Genomic DNA, 18240 nt, shown 5'->3' with positions numbered 1-18240 from the left:
TTATCCACTGCGCCACCTAGCTGCCCCATATGTATCTTTTTATCTATATGTTTATCTAGGTATTCACATATATCTATATCAAGTTAAAGATGTATATCAACTGATGCAAAGGAAAGCAAGTGGAGCCAAGAAAACAGAATATGCAATGACTATAACAATGAAAATGAAGAGAACATAACCATAAAATAATTGAACATGTATGTCTTGAAATTATAAAGAAAAAGTAAAACCTCAAAGAAGATATGAGAAGATATTACTCCCTGCTCCTTTGCTGAATTCATTGGTTTGGAACATTGCATATAATTGTAACTTTTTTTCATCATATTGACATTTTTTTCTGTTTTTTCCTATTCTTCCTATAATAACTGGAAAGCATTGAATGGAAAAGGCAAAGATTATCCTTTTCTCCCAAGTGTATATGTGAGATATAAGCTGATCAGGAAAATAAAAGTGAAAATGGAAAAGAAAAAATTATGTATACTCCATTTGTGGATTATAGGATTTTCTGGTGGATTGGTAATCTAATTATTACAGGGAACTTTAGGATAAGGAAACTTTACCAATGCATATAGCTATTGTTTCTACTAATTGTCTTGCAGGATTGACTAGTGAAATAAAAAATTAAAGAATTTTCCTAGGGTTTCATTGCCAATATGTATCCAAAGTGAATTTGAACCCAATTCTTGTTAGTTTCAGGGACTGCTCTCTATCCACTGTTGCACCACCTTTCTATAAATAATAATGCAATATACTTTGTTAAGTCTGTGTGGAAAATTTTAAAATACATGTATTCATTTTTTTCAAAATAGGAAACTATTTAAGAGCAGCTGATATAAAAAAATGACAAAATTCCTACTTCACATCAAAATCTAAGGTAGGCAGCTGATGCGGGATTCAGAAGTAAATGAATTGTTCTGTATTCTAAACAATAAGACAAAGCAAGAGAAATTTCACAATGAGTTGTGTCTATACCTTTAAAAATAAAAAATAGAATCAAACCTCTATACTAATTAAAAATGAGGTATAATTAATGTAAGAACAGAGATTAATAAGATCAAAAGAAAACAATTAAATTTAAATGATGAATAAAACCAAGGGCTAATTTTTGGAAAGACCAAAAAAATCAATAATTAGTGAATCTAATTTTCAAAGAAAAAATTACAATGAGCGTAATTAGCAATAAGGGGAGATCACAACAAGATCAAAGGAAATAAAGAAAATCAACAGTGACATTTTAATAAATCTGAATCTAAAAGAAATACATGTCTTTTTCTTTTTTCTTTACATTACATGCAAAATTAACATATGTTATATTATTACATAAAAAAAATTTAAAAATAAGAAGTGTGGGGGCAGCTAGGTGGCGCAGTGGATAAAACACCAGCCCTGGATTCAGGAGTACCTGAGTTCAAATTTGGCCTCAGACACTTGACTTACTAGCTGTGTGACCCTAGGCAAGTCACTTAACCCCCATTGCCCAGCAAAAAAATAAAAATAAAAATAAGAAGTGGATAATTTAAATATCTTAGTCTCCATGGGATAAATCAGGGAGGTAATTGAAGAAGTGTCCTGCAAAAAGGGCAAAAACTAGATAGATTTTGCAAGTAACACCTATCAAAATCAAAGAATGATTCCTATACTATACAGAATGCTTGTAAACATGAAGAAAGTTGGTAAATACCTATTTCCTTGTAAGTCAACATGGTTTTTTTTGTTTGTTTGTTTTTTTGTTTTTTGTTTTTTTTTGCAGGGCAATGGGGGTTAAGTGACTTGCCCAGGGTCACACAGCTAGTAAGTGTTAAGTGTCTGAGGCTGGATTTGAACTCAGGTACTCCTGAATCCAGGGCCGGTGCTTTAACCACTGCGCCATCTAGCTGCCCCCGTCAACATGGTTTTGATCCATAAATCAGGTGAAGATAATCTATACCCTCAAGGAATAAAACTACAGGTAAATATTAATTAAAACTAATTTTAAGAATACTTACTTACCTATGAATAGAACACAATACATCAAAATATCCACTATTAGGTAGCCTTAATAAGTGAATGCAAGTATAGTTTAATTTTTAGAACGTAATTACTTCACCATATCATATAAACTAGAGAAAAATTGAAATTCATAATTGTTTCATTAGATGCAGAAAAGATTTCAATTAAACATGGCATTTCTTTATGTTGAAACACCAAAAGTATAGGAATAAAAGTGTGTTTCCTTAATACAGTGAAAAATACACATTTTGGAACCACTTGACAACATTAGCTACAAAAGAATTTTAGAGGCATTTCCATTGAAAACAGATGTCAAGCAGGAGTGTTAACTCTCACAACATTTCTATTTTCTATGGTTTAAAGCCAGTTAAAGGAATAAGCACTACCAATGAAGTTAAAATATCTCTCTAGATGGCTTGATTTTGTACTTAGAAAATGGAACAACCAGCAAAAACATAGACTAATCAGCATAAAAATAGATGATAAATGGTTTTAGCAAGTATCAAGGTAAATGTAAGGATCAAAGATAAACCCATAAAACACCTGCATTTCTATATATTAATAACAAAACACAAGACAATCTGAGAGAAACAAAAATATCATTTATAGTATCAACAGGCAAATTATATTCTCTTTGGGCAACAGGTTCTTCATCTGTAAAAAGAGATGCTTGGACTACGATGACCTCGATGGTGTCTACTAAATCTAAATTTATGTTTCTATGACCTTCCCCTGGAGCTGGGCAGGTATCAGGCAGACTTTACTTCCTAAAGTTGAATTGCTTTCCTGCCCCATTTCACTCTGGAGTCAAGCTAAGAAAGCTGCAGGTTTTCTAAAGAGCTAAGAATTCTGAATTGGTTACATAAGCTCTGTCCCTTTCTGAACAATCTGCTTCAAAGGCTATTAAAGTCAGTCTTTTGGAGGGTGCTTCCTTTATTTATTAGCAATATTTTTCCTGTGAACCTTCTTGACATGGGGTTTGGGACTATTAAAGTTTAAACTGGTGTACTAGCTAAAGGACTGAAACACCTTGAGAAGTAAGGAAAATAAACCTATGAGACGTGGCTGCTGCCTGATCTGGGCCAAGGGACAGAAATAACTGCAGAAGTCAGGCCCACCACCCCATTCAAGCTTTCCCCACCCCCAAAGGTAACTTTCTAATTGTCAGGTGGTGGTCACCCCATCTACAGTCTATAAATGCCTTTGCTTTTCTTCTGTTGGAAAAGCAAGATGTCTCTAAGATATCTCCTTCCCAAGAAAAAAGACTTCAATCTTGGTTCCTTTGTCTAGTGCCTAAATAAAAGACTATTTTATTCTAATCATATTTGTGTGCAAGAGGGCATAATTCTTTAAAGAGGAACATCTAAGGACCCCCACCACCCATTTCCCCCATGACACTTCTCATTTGTTATTTGTTTATTAACTCATTATTTATCTATTTATTTGTTTCATTGCTTTTGAATTGGACGGTGTGAATATGCTTCTGAAGTCTGAATGTAATGTGCAACTTCTTATTATGGAGTTACCTCATTTCATAGTTGGGAACTGGGAAATTCAAAAAGTCAACCATCAAGGGAGCCTCCTTAGAGGATATGATCCATAATGAAACTTTGATAATTCAGTTGACTGTGTGCATATTTGCGTGCTCATAGTATCTCTCATTAAGTGATAACCCCATGGACTAGGATAGATATTTGCTAAGCTGAGTGGAATGGTGCTGTGGACAAATTCATTCCTTGTGGCCATCTCTCTATTTTTTTTCTTTGTTTGCCTGTAGCATTATAAAGGATATTCCTCTCCATTTCACATTTACCTTTTCTTCTGCATGGCTTAGGCAGATCAGCTCTCTGAAAGCCAAGGAAAACTTGGAAGTGGAGGGAGGGATAGGAGACCCTGACTACATGGAAGAGATTGATGGCAATAGGACAGGGACATAGGGAAATGTGTTGCCCATTTAATCCTTATATATAACCTGAATAAAGGCTATTGAGTGGTTGTATAATGTCACCCTAGGCGAAATTTGAGATCATTGTATTATGGATCTCCATGTTTATACTCACCTATGGATGGATGTTCCCATGATGGATAGGTGGTAGCCAAGAGATCGGGGAATTGGGAATGGATAACAGAGCTAGGAGTTGGAGGGAAAGGGAGGGAACGTAGCATTTTAGCCTGAGGTACAAATTGTAAACAATGAAATTATAAACCCTTCTGTTTCTAGATGTTATGTTTGCAAATGTTTTGGAAAAGAGTTGCCTTGTGAGTCTTTTAGGTCCTGGTGGCTGGCTTTCTATCTCTGGTTGCTTTCCAATTGATGCCATCTTCAACTGGTGTCTGTCTCTCCTGTGACTTTTTGAATGGTTTATGATTTGGTGACACTACTGCTGCTCTGAATTTACAGTGGGAGGTGGAGTTAGGGGTGGGGTTGTTATGGTTTAGGCAGTTACTGCTTTTTTCCCCTCTTTTTATGGGGAGTATGCCTAATGCACTGTTACCCTTGGGTGTTTTATTTGCTTAATTTAGAACAGAGATCTGAGTCATTTACTGGGCATAAAATGTGGCCTCAGTTTTCATGTGGCCAAAGCAGGGACAAGATCAAGGGGTGGCATGTCTTAGGTGTTATTTGTTTTGCCCAGGCCTTGATCCCTGAGGGGCTGATTACATTGCTTACTGTTAGTAATTTAAAACACATGCATCTCCTTCTGTCATGGGGACAGAGAATGAGGATGGGCTATATTCACTAAGGTCCTTTTGGAGAGAAACTTATGTAAATTGTTATGGAGAGGGAAGGGTAGTTGTTTGGATTTGATGAACTATTTATTCCAGTTAAGGCTTTCGTTGTTATTGACCTGGGTGCATCCTAGTGAGCAAGGGCTTGAAAGAGCTACACCTGCATATCCTTGCTGAATGTTTGTTTATGTGATTTTGCTTGGAGTTTGTTTGCATATAGTGAAAGAATGATAATTATTATTTCCTTATAATTATTATTACTTGCCTCATTGATTCAATCTCTCCAGATCAGGAACTTGTGTTTGCAACCAGTTTGCACCTGGCCTAAGACATTTTACAAAATAAAAACTAAGAAAAAGATTCATTATTTAAGTAATGAACTTGGGAAAATGGCTTGTCAATTTGAGTGACCTTTGGGTGAACTGCAACATTAAATCTTTGTATATTTCCATGTTTACCAAACCACTTAGCCTTTCTAATGCAAGGGTGGGCTCAAAGCTTTTTCGGGTTTTGAAAGGCTGGGGTTGTGTTTGAACTGTTAGAGAGAGACTCTCTTCTTTCCCTTGGACTTTGCTTTGTCTCTATATTGTTCCCCTTGAATACTCTATCTAGATGGGAGGATGGAAAGGGCTTTAGAATTAAGAAAATAGGAGGAACCCTTCCCAACCATCTCTTAGGAAATTGTTGTGTAAGTAGCTTTTATATATTTATGATAAAGTATAGTCTTACTTCAGATATTAAATTCACAATACCTTTGACATGTCTACCAGATAAATCTAAAGATTAAGTCTGAGGAAAAAGCTAGTTGAAAGAATCCTTCTTTGTGCCCTAATGACACAAAGATACTCCTGATGGAGATGAAAATAATTCTAGTCATTACTCTGAAAGGGAATAAATAAGACATTCCTTAAAAGAAAGAAGTTGAGATAATTTTACTCTCTGCCCTCCATGCCCCAAAGGGGAGGGCTTTTGTGATCTCCAAAACTGAGGTTAGGACTACTTCTTTTCTAAAAGACCAGTAACAATTCCTCAAGGCTTTGAATCATCTGAGCATGGTGGGGCCCAATCATACCCCAAGTAAGTTATAACATTCCTATATTCAAAGACTTCATCTTCAGGCAGCAACTTAAAGCAGAGAAGTTCAAAAGTGACTTGTCCCACACATCTAGATTTAGCAACGTCTGGCAGAAATTACATGAACAATGGACCAGTATCTCACAGAGATTATTCTAATAGCAGAGCAGTATATGGCATATACAACATATCTTGTAGATCAAGTGGGAACAGTATGATGATTTCATGAGAACTCTGATCTGGATGATAGTAATTCTTCATCCCCTTAGTTTTTCCAGTGTGGATGTCAATATGTTTAAATTAGATTTTGTTTATTTTATTAAATATTTCCTCTATTTTTAATTTTTTTAAAAATTGAGTTCTAAATTCTCTCCCTCTCTCCTGCCCTTCCCCCACCCAATGAGAAGGCAAGCAATATAATATCAATTATATATGTTGTCAGAGTTATGGAGGAGGCAAAAAGCAGTTAATAGATAAAATGAGGCTTGACTCCTTATCAATAGTACCTAATAGGGTTAACAGAGAAACTAAGGTTTGTGTTCTTATAAACAGAACTGTAACTAGAGGGTTCAGTTCCTACCAACCAATACTATCAACAGAAGCTTACACAGTAACTAGGGACCATTAACCATTAATAGCCATTAATATTCCTAGATGACAGGACACCTAGAAACCAGATCTTAAGTAGATATCATAAACACAGAGACCCTCTGGGTCTGACAGGTTTAAGCATGTCTTTATGAATATGTGCAGAAAAGACCAAATGTGTCCTTAGGTTCACCTTATGACATGTAAATCCCCAAAACACACCTCCAAGGAAAAAGGTACCTGCCTTGGGAGGTTGCCTTAAACCCAGGGAGCTCCAAATTAGGATAAACCCTCTCCTATATCTCCTTAAGGAAGAGATTAAGTTAATGAGGAGATAACCTACTTTTTTCTTACTATAAATATAACCATTATTCTTCCCCCTATATGAGACACCTATCTCCTGGGTGCTCTCCCTGTGGTCATCAGTCTTTCATTAAACTTTGGAAACTGAGTCACTGAGTCTTGTAATTCTTTGGGACACCTCATGATCAGTTTGATCAATTAACACCCCCCACATCAATACAAAACATATGTCCATATAATCCATGTTGCAAACAAACATATATAAGAAAAATAAAGAAAGTGAAGTATGCTTCAATTTGAATTCAGTTTATCAGTACTCTCTCTGAAAGTAGATAGATTTTTTTTTATTGTGGGTCCTTTAGAATTGCCTTGGATGAGTGTCCTCTTTAGAATTACTAAGTCTTTCATAGTTAATAATTGTTACAATATTGTTGTAACTTTATACAATGTTTTCCTGGTTCTTCTCACTTCAATTTCTATCAGTTCATATATGCCTTCCCAGGTTTTTCTGAAACCATCTGCTCATCGGTTCTTTTTTATTCCTTTTTTTCCTGCTCATCAGTTCTTACACCATAATAGTATTCCATCACAATTATATACCACTACTTGTTCAGCCATTCTAAAATTGATAGGTATCTTCTCACATTCCAATTCTTTGTCACTGCAAAAAGTGCTAGATAAATATGTTTGCACTAATAGGTCCTTTTCCCTTTTCTTTGATTTCTTTGGGATACAGAACTAGTAGTGGTATTGTCAGATAAGAGAGTATATAGAGTTTTATATCCCTTTGGGAATACTTCTAAAATTTTCTTCAAAATTGTTGAACACATTGACAACTACACAAAAAAGAGCATTCGTATTCTTATTTTTCCTCATTACCTCAAACATTTGTCATTTTTTTCTGTTGATCATGTTACCCAATCTGATGAGTGTAAGGTAGTTCCTCAGAGTTCTTTTATTTGTATTTCCTTAATCAATAGTGACTTGGAGCAGGCTTTTTTTTTTTATTTGACCATTGATGGCTTTGATTTCTTCTTCTGAAAATTGCGTATACATATACTCTGACCATTAATCAACTGGGAAATAGCTCCCATTTTTTGCAAATTTGACTCAGTTCCTTATATGTTTGAGAAATGAGGTTTTTATCAGAGAAATTTACTGTAAATTTTCTCCCAGTTTCTTATTTTCCTTCTAATTTTGGCTGCTTTAATTTTGTTTGTGCAAAACCTGTTTTAATTTTATATAATCAAATTTATTCATATTAGCTCCCATGATCGTCTCTAGCTCTTGTTTGGTCATAAACTTTTCCTGTACTTATAGCTCTGATTGGCTCCCCTAATTTACTTCTATCACATTTTATGTCTAAATAATTTATTTATTTTGATCTTTATAGTATACAGTGTGAAATGTTGGTATACACCTAGTTTCTGCCAAAGTGCTTTTCAGTTTTCACAGTAATTTTTGTCAAATGTTGAGTTCTTACCCTAAAAGCTTGGATTGTGTTATACAATTGCTCATACACTTACTGGCCTTGTGACTCTGGTCAAGTCACTTAACCCTGTTTACTCTAGTTTCCTTATCTGTACAATGAGCTGGAGAAGAAAATGACAAAACTATTCCATTATCTTTACCAAGAAAATCCAAAACTGGGTCACAAAAAGTCAGGCACAACTGAAAATGACCAAACAACAAAGATTACTATGCTCATTTACTACTATGTATTGTGTACCTAATCTATTTCAATGATTCACCACTCTATTTCTTAGCCAGTACCAGAAAGTGTTGTTGATTATTGCCTTATAAAATAATTTGAAATGAGGTACTGCTAGGCTGCCTTCCTTCATAATTTTTTTCATTGATTCCCTTGATATTCTTGTCCTTTTGTTCTTCCAGATGAATTTTGTTACTTTTTTCCCAGCTTAATAAAATAATCCTTCGGTAGTTTAATTGTTATGGAAGTTAATAAGTAAATTAACTTAGGTATAATTGCAATTCTGGTTATGTTGTCATGTCCTCCACATAAGCAACTGATATTTCTCCAGTTGTTTAGATCTATCCTTATTTGTGTGAAAAGCATTTTGTAGTTGTGTTCATATAGTACACTCCCAAATATTTTATAATGTCTGTAGTTACTTTAAATAGAATTGGTGTTTATTGGTAGAATACAGAAATGCTGACGATTTAGGTAGGCTTATTTTACATCCTTCAACTTTGCCAAAGTTGTTAATGATTTCAACTCAGTTAATTCTATAGGATTTTCCAAGTATACCATTATATCACCTCTAAAACAAGATAGTTTTGTGTTACCATTGCCTACGTGTACTCCTTTGATTTATTTTTCTTCTTTTACTGATATAGATAGCATTTCCAAATAATTGTGGTGATAATGGACATCCTTGCTTTACCCCTGATCTTATTGGAGAGGCTTCTAGCTTACCCCTATTGCAGATAATGCTTGCTTATGGGTTTAGGTTCTGTTGATTCCTATACCTTCTAGAGTTTTTCATAGGGATGAATGTTGTATTTTGTTAGAAGTTTTTTCTGGATCTCCTGAGATGCTCATATAATTTTTAAATTTATATAGTGAATTATGCTGATAGTTTTCCTAATATTGAACCAGCTTTGCATTTCTGGAATAAATCTCACCTAGTCATTGTGTATGATCTTTATATATATATATATATATATATATATATACATATATGTGTGTGTGTATATGTGTATATATATATATATATATGTATATATATATTGCTATAATCCCATTTCCAGTATTTTATTTTAAAATGTTTGCATTACTCTGCATTAGGATAATTGGTCTTTGTTTTGGCTCTCCCTGGTTGAGGCATCTAAACCATATTTGTGTCATAAAAGCAATTAGGTAGGACTCTTTAGCAATTTTTCACATAGTCTATATAGCATTGGGATTAATTGCTCCTTAAATGTTTGGTTGAATTCACTTGCAAATCCTTCTTTTCCTGGGGAGTTTTTCTCAGAGAGTTAAATTATGATTTGTTCAATGTCTTTTTCTAAGATAGAGTTATTTAAGTATTCTATTTCATCTTCTATTAATCTGGGACATTTATAATTTTGTAAATATTCATGTCACTTAAATTGTCAATTTTACTAGCATATAATTGAGTAAAATAACTCCTAATAATATTTTAATTTTATCCTCATTGATGGTTCATCCTTCAATTTTGAGAATGTTGCTATTTTGAGGTATTATCTATCTCATTTTGAAAGATTTATTATATTCCAAGACTTCATGAACAACACAGTGCAGAGCACAAACAGCTGGAGGAACTCATCATTTAGAGTGAATTTCTTCTTCCCGGGACCCTGTGCAGGATGTCCTCCTTATGAGTAGTATACCCTTTGAAAACACACACACACACACACACACACACACACACACACTTATATATATACATATATATATATATATATACTTTTTAATTCTTTTGATTGATTTTAATAAACAGAAAATAAATTAATTAAGTTGTTTATTGTGGAAGCTTGCATGATTTTTACATATAAATCATAATGTATACCTTTGAGGAAAGTCTTAAAGGTTTTTTTTTTATCTTATCAATTTCTGTAATCACAAAAAATAACTACTTAACCTTCAAATGGTGTTCTGACAGAATATTACTTGGGAAAACTTTCCTATTACCTTTCCTTAACTTCATTAACTATGCCTTTGATTTAGTGTAGATTACTCTCATAAATATTTTCTTAGAAATAGGGAAGTAGCTGTGTATTTCAATTGGTTATTCTCTTAATAACCTAAATGCTATGCCACCCAGTACATATACAAAGAGTATATTAATAATTGATATTTTATTATCTATGTTGCCTTTAAGTTAGATGCATGTTCTATTTGTAATACTGTCTTTTTTTTAGCATTGCCTTCTCTTATATCATGTTGTTTACCCCCTGCCTTTTTTTCTTGTTAATTCACCTACAGCTGGGCCTGGAGTCAAGATCTGAATTCAAATCTGGCCTCAGACACTTACTAGCTATATGACCTGGGGTAAATCACATAACCTCTCCAGTACCTTTGAAAGTAAAACTCGGGGGCAGCTAGGTGGCGCAGTGGATAGAGCACCAGCCCTGGATTCAGGAGTACCTGAGTTCAAATCGGGCCTCAGACACTTGACACTTACTAGCTGTGTGACCCTGGGCAAGTCACTTAACCCCCATTGCCCCCAAAAACAAAAACAAAAACAAAAACAAAAAAGAAAGTAAAACTCCATGGAAACTATGATCCACAGGTCATGAAGAGTTGGACATAACTAAACAACTGAAGAACAACAAAGCATAATTAAATTTTCTCTCTCAATTTAACTCAGTATGAATCTTGATATTTTAATTGTATTTCCCGTAAACATCTTGTTGTATTGTCACAACATATTGTATTTACACAATATATTGTATTCAGTTTTCTTATCCATTCAAGTATCTTCATCCATTTTATTAGTGAGTTCATCCCATTCATATTTGGGGAGGGGGGGCAGGGCAATGAGGGTTAAGTGACTTGCCCAGGGTCACACAGCTAGTAAGTGTTAAGGGTCTGAGGCTGGATTTGAACTCAGGTCCTCTTGAATTCAGAGCTGCTGCTTTATCCACTGCACCACCTAGCTGCCCCCCATTCACATTTAAGGCTTTGTTTGTTAACCTGAGAATTCCCGTTTATTATTCCCTTCATATATTTCCTTACCCTCCCCCCACTTTTCTTTGCCAAGGAAGAAAAGAAATAAGAGGAATATAATCTATATTAGTAATTACTAATTACTAATGGACTAAGCCAATTGGAGTGGCTGGGCTAGAGTCTCTGCAGATTCAGACTAAGTGAACAGCAGGATCCCTTTTGGTCTAATTCTTGCTCTAGTGATTGAACTAAAGGATTTAGTGTGGGCTAGAACTGAGTCTCTGCTCTGCACCAGGGATCAGAACCACATATCTGTCTGCTTCTGAAACTTGCTCCTTGCTCAATATGCAGCTAGGACATGTGACTGCAACCATTCCTCTCAGCCTTGTCCAGTATGAATCTATAACCAAGTACTGGGTAGTGAACAACCAGCTCTCACCTATTCCCACACCACATAATGAAAGTCAGGGTCCTTTTCAGACCTCTTTCAGTCCCTGTTCTCTGGAATGCTCCATATGGTCTGCTCCTGGCCAGGCCCTGTGCCCAGAGACTACAAAACTTCCTCATTTTTTTTTCAGATTTCCTAATCAGGATTTAGTCTGATGTGTTACCTAGAGCTTTATGGAGGAGATTTCATGGGGAAGCTCCACTATACATTTTCTTGCTACTCAGTCATCTTGACTCCCAGTTTTTTTTTAACATCAGGTAAAGAAATCTTGGTAACTTCCTTTAACACATTCTATATCCCTTCATACTGAGTTCCTTCCTTAAACAATATACCCCTTTGGTACTAGAGAATCTCCGAAGTCAAACCTCTCTGGATTTGCTCCTGTGCTGGCATTATTCTTAGCTCTCCCCAACCCTCCTGAGAGTTTTTGTACAGGTTACATGATCAAGATGGTCAGGTACAGAGCCCCAGCTCACTATCTACAATACTATACTCGCACCTTGCATACAATGGAGTTAATCTCAATCAATCAGTTCCCAAACCCATGAATGATGATTCTGGATAGACCATGGTAATTGGTATCCATCCTTTTGAAACATATGACTTGGAAATTCTAAACATACCAAAGATAACTTAGAAAATGATTTCTTCATTTGTGCAATATACAACGACATGCAATGATAGGAACCTCCAATTGTTTCTATAAAATTATAGGAATATAATTATGACTGCCCAATATAGCAAATCACACACATATTTTGATTTTTTACATTTATTTCACTCTTTTACTATTAACAAGCATTTTTTCTCTTCCTCCTACCTCCCACCAGATTAAAAAAGAAAAAACAAAACCCTTGTAACAAATATGAATAGTCAAGCAAAACAAATTCTCACATTGGCCATGTCCAAAAATGTATGTCTCATTCTTTTTCTTTTGTCCAGTAATTCTCTGTAAGGAGAACAGATCCTTACCATCACTGTTGTATGAAATCCTATAAATGTAAGAGGAAGGGACCCAAAAAAAGTTGGTGGCAGGCTAGCAAGAAGTATTTATTAAGCATTTAGTAAATGCCATGATTGCACTAAGTTATAAATAAGCTGAAAGAAAGTCATTCCCTGCCCTCAAGAGGTTTACAATCTAATGGGAGAAAACAACACATAAATGGGAAACTTAAAAGGGATGGGGGAAGATGGGAAGAAGTTACCCACATGAGGGCATGGTAGGTTGATAAGTTTGGAGAATCAGAATTGAGAGGGAAATAAAGCATGCCTAGCTTGGTCCCATGCCTAAAATAGAGGCCTTGGAGGAAACACACAAATAGAAACATTTCTCGGCTAACTTTGAAGAGGGAAGTTCCAGGTGAGAAGGCAACTAAATCATGGTGGTAAAATCTGGAGGGTCTGAAGCATAACTGGGAGAGGAAGACATAGAATCATTTCTTGAGAGTCTGGAACAGTACCCATTTCCTGACTCCATTTCCATTTCCCACTGCTGGCCAGGTGACCTAAAGAGATTGTTTTTATTTATTTAATTTTTTGATGAGGCAATCTGGGTTAAGTGACTTGCCCAGGGTCACGCAACTAGTGAGTGTCAAGTGTCTCAGGCCAGATTTGAACTGTAGGCCTCACAACTCCAGGACCAGTGCTCTATCCACTGTACCACTTAGCTGCCCCTTGAAGATCTGAAAAAAAATCTTCCTATCCCCATGGGAACATTGACAAATATCTAACAATCAGCTCTCCAGTGGAGAAAAATGTATGCACATCACACATTCAAATTTGATCCCAATTATTAACATATTCTCTATCACTTCCTTAAGTCTAGACAATTTACAAAACAATAAATTAAGTCCTGATTTTCAGCATTTGCTGATTTCTGAGGTGTAAATTCTTACCCTGAAACTTTAAAAAAATTTTTGAGGACCAGTGTGAGCTGGCTTCAGCATATCCTTGATTCTACTCCTTCCAAAAAGAAGCCCCAGAGTGAATATGCCCATCTCATACACAGTGGCAGCAAAATACCACTTGGTTAACCCAAGATTCTTCCTATTTTTTTGTTTGTTTCTGAATCAGAAAGCCTTGGCTTCTGGTCCCAAAATTTCTTGTCCCTCTGGAAAGAGTAGCTCTGATCAGTAGCCCAGCTTCCATCATGTTTGGCTCAAGTCCTTTAATGAAATTTGTCTGATCCTGGTGAATCTTTGCTTTGATAAGTAGCACTCACACAATGATTCTGTCCCTTCAGACTATATAGTGCCTCATTTCATTATTTCTCCCTACTCTCTGCCCATATGCTCTGCCTGTGATCTACCAGAAAAGTTCTAGGCAGCTTAAAGAGCTATGTTCCTGGGCTACTCTTTTAGCAATAGGTACAAAAATGTAAAGTTCATCATCTATAATCCCTGAGATCTCCTGGATCATTTACTTAGCTACCACTATGACTTCATTCATTCATTCATTCATTCATTCATTCATTCATTCATTCATTCATTCATTCATTCATTCATTCATTCATCTGTCCATCTGTCTATCTATCTATTCATCTATTTATTTGTTTGTTTCTTTATTTATTGAGACTTTTAGTCTCTCCAGCCTTAGCTCAAAGATAGTTCCTCTTTCCTCCAGGGAGGTAATTGGGAACTTCACATAGTTGTCCACTTCATTCTCAGTGTTACTAAATTGCCTATCCTACACCAGCATACATCCAAGTACCATGACTTCGGTGCATCAGATCTTCAATATGCATACGTAGAAGGCAGGTTTTCTAGTGACTACTTAAATCAATACCTGTACTAGTGGCCTCTACTCTGGATGTGGACTTCTATAATCCATATTCCTTGTCCAACAGGACATTTATCTACTCATCTTGGGAGCTCCCAGCCTAAGGCCAAATCCAATTTGTTGGTGACTAGGGGAGTACAGATTGGATCACTCTATTAACTACACCCAAACCCCAGACCTTCAGATCCCATCCAGTTATCTGTCTGCTGCCACTCTGACAAATACTAACAATGCCCTTGAGTCCTTCCATTTCTTATATAATGCTTTATAATCCTTAGAGTTTTGTTGTTTTTTCAGATTTTTTCTGGTACCAGCTATGTGGAGGGGACTGTTCAAGGTACTAAGGACACCTTCTCTTCTTATCTTAAAAAATTGGGAGTAAAATTTCATAAGCAGAAGAAAAGTAGTGTCCAAAGATGGTGCCCACCTATAAGAAATACACAATATGAGGCTCCCATGTGCAAAGAATAAAAGGTAAAGTAAGGGAAGTATCCCCTGGTATGGCATTTTAATGGGGCATAAGTTCTCTGGCAGTGAGTTTAAGAGGAAGAGGCCCAATTGTAAGCACTAGTAAAGAATTCAAGTGGAATCCTATTCAAAGGATACATGGTATATATAAATAGGGGCTCAGAGCCCACTGGCATTTGACTTTCCTTGTGGGTGGTAGAGGTTGATCACTTAATGCTCTGTGCCTTTGAGGAGCAAATTTGATGAGAGCTTGGGAGAAGAGACACCCTGGCCTTCTGGCTTTCAGATTCAAGAAAGAAGATATATTCTCTGCAGAGAGGGATTTCTGAAGGGAGAGCCTGAGGAGGTGGCTATGGCAACACACATTCCCCCAGCACACTCTTTGATATAACTTGGCTCACCTTCTCCTCAAGAGCTTCACTCTTCTAGGTTTAGGGGTCAGTTTATTTTTAGAGTATTAACTCCTTGACTTCTAAGCTCTCTTGTATATGGAAACATGCTGGCTCAGAAGGACTATCTTAGTGCACCATCACTGAATTTGTGACTTCAGCCGGGAGTAATCTACACCACCCTCATGCATCTTTCTCAGTCTCTATCTGTCTCTCTTCTTCCCACATTTCGACCCCAACTAGGATTAATCACATAATAGTGATCAGTGGCCTTCTCATTTTTTTTTTCATTTAAAGAGGAATAAAATGACAGTGAATGAATAGTGAACAAGGGGAAAGGATACCGTTTATTTGGATAAGAGATAGCGCTAACTGAAGAGCAGAAATCAGCATCTCCTAGTTTCAACTACTTCCTCTGTCACTGGAAAAAGGGAAAGAAAAAACTCAGCCAAGTTAGATGGATATTGGATATTTTTTTCTTTCTCTACATAGAGGAAGGGGAAAAGGAAGACTATTCAGAAAGGTAATTGCATTTTATCAGCATTGCTCTCTTTTCTGCGTAGTCTCCTAGGGCCTGCTTCCTCCCATCCCCACCCCAACCCCCACTCCCATACCAAACAGCAGCCGCAGCAGCAGATCTAGTAACAGCAGCTGCTACAGTCTGTCAAAATCTCAGGAAGAAAGAACAGGGGAGCATGCACCTGGAAACTTAGCATTCTTCTCGACCACGTCCTACCCACATGGTCTCCAAATAGAGAAACAAATTCATGAACTCCCTCCTTACAGCTTCTATCTTCCAAGAATCTCCAAAAACAGGGGCCCAGAAGTTCAAGTTCAAAACACATTACCAACTTTTGAACTCTGAAAAGCATCTGTTTATGTTCCTCCTCTCCAAAGCAAGGAAAGCACTTCATTGAGGGAGGAAATATGCTCACAAATAAAGCCATGTGAAGCACAATTTGTTACATACAAAGGTTAGGTTCAGAGTGCTATGAGAGATTTAAGGTAGAAGAGATCACTTTCAGGGAAAGGGATTTTTAAAAAAGCTTCATGGAAGAGGTTGTGCCTGTATTTGTCCTTGAAAATAGGGCGGCATTTAAACAGGTAGATAGGGAGGAAGGGGGTGGGGAGCGGGAAATACCACTGTAGGCATGAGGAACAGAGTGAGCAAAGACATGAAGAAGAGAGAATATAGAATGAGAAAGTGAAGTGATGGGTTGGACTGCAGTGTAGAGTTTATAAAGAACAATAGTGTGAGTGAATGTTGGAAAGGTAGGTTATAGCTAGATTGTAGGGTGCCCTGTATATTCAAAGAGGAAAACAATGATTACCAACCAGAATTTAAAAAAAAAATCACATTTCCATGAAAATCCACATTCAAACTAGGGAAAAAATAGATCGAATTTTGTTTGTTTGCTTGCTTAGGAAAAAAAAAAAGAAAGGGGGAGACTTGGTCTGCCAGAGTGGGTAGAGTAATTTTCATGATGCTTTCCCCCATTAGCATCAGCTTTACCAATTCTCTCTTCTCCAACTGGAAATACTCCAAACTCCTTTATTGTCTACTGGATTTTTTCCCAGCTAAGAAATGTCATGTTATCTACTTAGGTCACAAAGCTGAGCTCTATGACCAGAAAGCTGAAAGTTTTGGTTACTCAGGATATTTTGAAAATCTACATTCATGCTGCCCAGGTACTCATTGTCAAAATCTGCCTTCTTTCAATCTCCTGTCTTGTGGGTTGAACTAATTTTCATGGCTAATTTAAAGCCATGATATGAAACTTGCCAAAGCACAGATAATGATCTTATTTCTTCCAATTGATTATATGATTCTCAGGCAATCACACTGTGTCTAGCTGCCAAAGTGTGTCACTAACGAGAGTCTGTTTGGCCAAGATGCCTTCTAAGAAAACAGGTTCACAAGAACAATTCCATATTCTCCTGCTTCATCATATTGCTCCTTCTATACCACTATTAATAAGAGAGATATAAATTGTTTGGAGTTTCATTTCCCTTGAAATAAAAAAAATAGTCTAAAAAGGAATGAGAGCTGATGTGATTATTATGTACCATTTTGTTAAGGTTTTAATAAAATTATTACTCATTAATTATACAAATTGCCACCAAATGTAAATACAAGTGGGGATTTCTAGATCAGTTCTAACTCATATATTCTTGCCCTTTGGCTTCATAACTCCCCAAAATATCCTAGAAAATCTAATAGTTAGCAAAAATATAATTGAAATAGCTGAGCCTATAACCTTTATAATTATATGTGTATTTTTGTTTTCCTTTGTGGTACATGTAATGTGGATGGCTTGACTGTGGTAAAGATTGGATGAAATATTTCTAGTCCTAAACCCTAAAAACTTGGCATCATACATAACTGTCCCAACATGAAGCATCAACACTTTTTTTTATCTAGGCATTTGCAAAGTATGGTTGAACTTAGGCTATGTGTTAGTAGAAAAGGGGGGAAATAAGGTAACAGGGAACCCCTTTCCAGGAGTTGGGAAACATTATTAATAACCCATAAGGAACAAATATACAATATCTGATTCTCCATATTATTCTCAATAATATAAACATGAATGTGTTCATATTTGAATGGGTTTGTGTCTGAAAAATGTCACAGACATAGTATTTTTAAAATACCAATTAGAAAATTGAGGTAAAGGGAGAAAGCACCTATAGGCTACTAGGTATAGTTTAGCACCCAACATTAATAGTTTTGATGGTGGTATTGTCTCTGATATTGGAACCTGAGGCTCACATTAGCTGTGTAGTCACTGTCCTGTCACATTTTGATGAAGAAAAGAACA

The sequence above is a fragment of the Dromiciops gliroides genome, chromosome 1 (genome assembly GCF_019393635.1).
Source record: "Dromiciops gliroides isolate mDroGli1 chromosome 1, mDroGli1.pri, whole genome shotgun sequence".
Lineage (NCBI taxonomy): Eukaryota > Metazoa > Chordata > Mammalia > Microbiotheria > Microbiotheriidae > Dromiciops > Dromiciops gliroides.
The sequence above is the reverse complement of the archived record's forward strand: the minus strand, read 5'-3'. Positions refer to the sequence as shown.